Below are 1,272 nucleotides of genomic sequence, written 5' to 3'. Positions count from 1 at the left end.
GGAGAGGGGCCCGCGCGCCGGAGAGACAGCTCTGCCCAGGAGCAGCTCCTCTGCAAAGCGCAGCAGGGCTGAGGGCACTGCCTGCAGGCAGCGAGGGGAGAGGCGTGAGGCAGAGAGGGGTTACAGGCAGTCTGCGGTGGGAGGATGCTGAGAGCTCATGGAGAGAAATTTTAACAGAGAATGAGTCTGTGGCTGCAAGGCATTGCATCTAAAGAAACTGGTGGGATCTCCTAAAGCTGGGACATCGCACAGCTTACCTGATAGGTAAGTACAACTCTCAGAGCTTCTCTGATGGAGGAGGTGGAGGTGGAGGATATTCTGCAGAGCAGGGCTTCCCTGCTGCACCATCAGAGGGACAGGGCCTGATGGTTGCCTGCTCCCAGGGAGCCCTCCAGGGATTTGAAGGTGGGTATGAAGCCAGGGGTAGCCAGGGCTGTCCTTCAGAGCCTGGTCCTAGTGCACCATGGCAGGGACTCTGCCACCTCCCGGGATCAGGGCTCAGCCTGCCAAAGGAGCTCAGCGCAACACTCTGTGCAGAATCTGTGTTTTGAAGGAGTGACCCTTTGCAGGGCAGGATCCTTCTGCTGTACAGAATGGGCAGCGTGGTTCAGGGTGTTCAGACTTCTACATCACCTTGAGGACATTTGCAGAAAACAATTTTAAAGACGGATATCAAGGTAGGGGATCCCTGAAAGGGTAGAAATCTGTGCTTTGAGTTTTCTCATCTTAGTTGGCTCGGTGGGCAGTGGGAGATGGGAATTTATTTCTCTGCTCTGGGGTAGGCAATGAGACCCCAGTTCTCATTAGCACTTGGCTGAGCTGCTCCTTCCCCCCCTGCACACACGGAGATGTCCCTGGGCAGTTCCCTGCTGCCAGGAGGGGTCTGCAGGGCTGAGCTGAGAACACAGTGGGTGGGATGGGGACTGTGAGCATGCAGAGGGAGGAGATGTGGGGACAGAGAAACAGGTCCTTGCCAAGAAGAGCTCCAGGCAGCAGAGCCATGGTCAGGAAGGAAGAGAGAACTGCTGCCAGAAATGCCGTGGGAGGAGGGATTCAGGCATCTCCCTACCATCCCCTGCAGTGCAGATGCTTTCCCTGGAGCCACCCCCTGGTCTCCTCACTCACCCAGCAGAGCCTCTGCCCTCAATGTCATGGAGACTTGGCCAGGAGTTGCCTTCCCAGCAGCCTGACCACCAAAGTGGAGAAAACTCCCACGTCTGACTGGGTGTCCCTCTCCTGCCTCCCTTGCAAAGGGGTCCTTGGGCATCTTCT

The sequence above is a fragment of the Egretta garzetta genome, unplaced genomic scaffold, assembly GCF_000687185.1.
Source record: "Egretta garzetta isolate BGI_Z169 unplaced genomic scaffold, ASM68718v1 scaffold477, whole genome shotgun sequence".
Taxonomy (NCBI): Eukaryota; Metazoa; Chordata; class Aves; order Pelecaniformes; family Ardeidae; genus Egretta; species Egretta garzetta.
Note: the sequence above shows the minus strand (reverse complement) of the source record.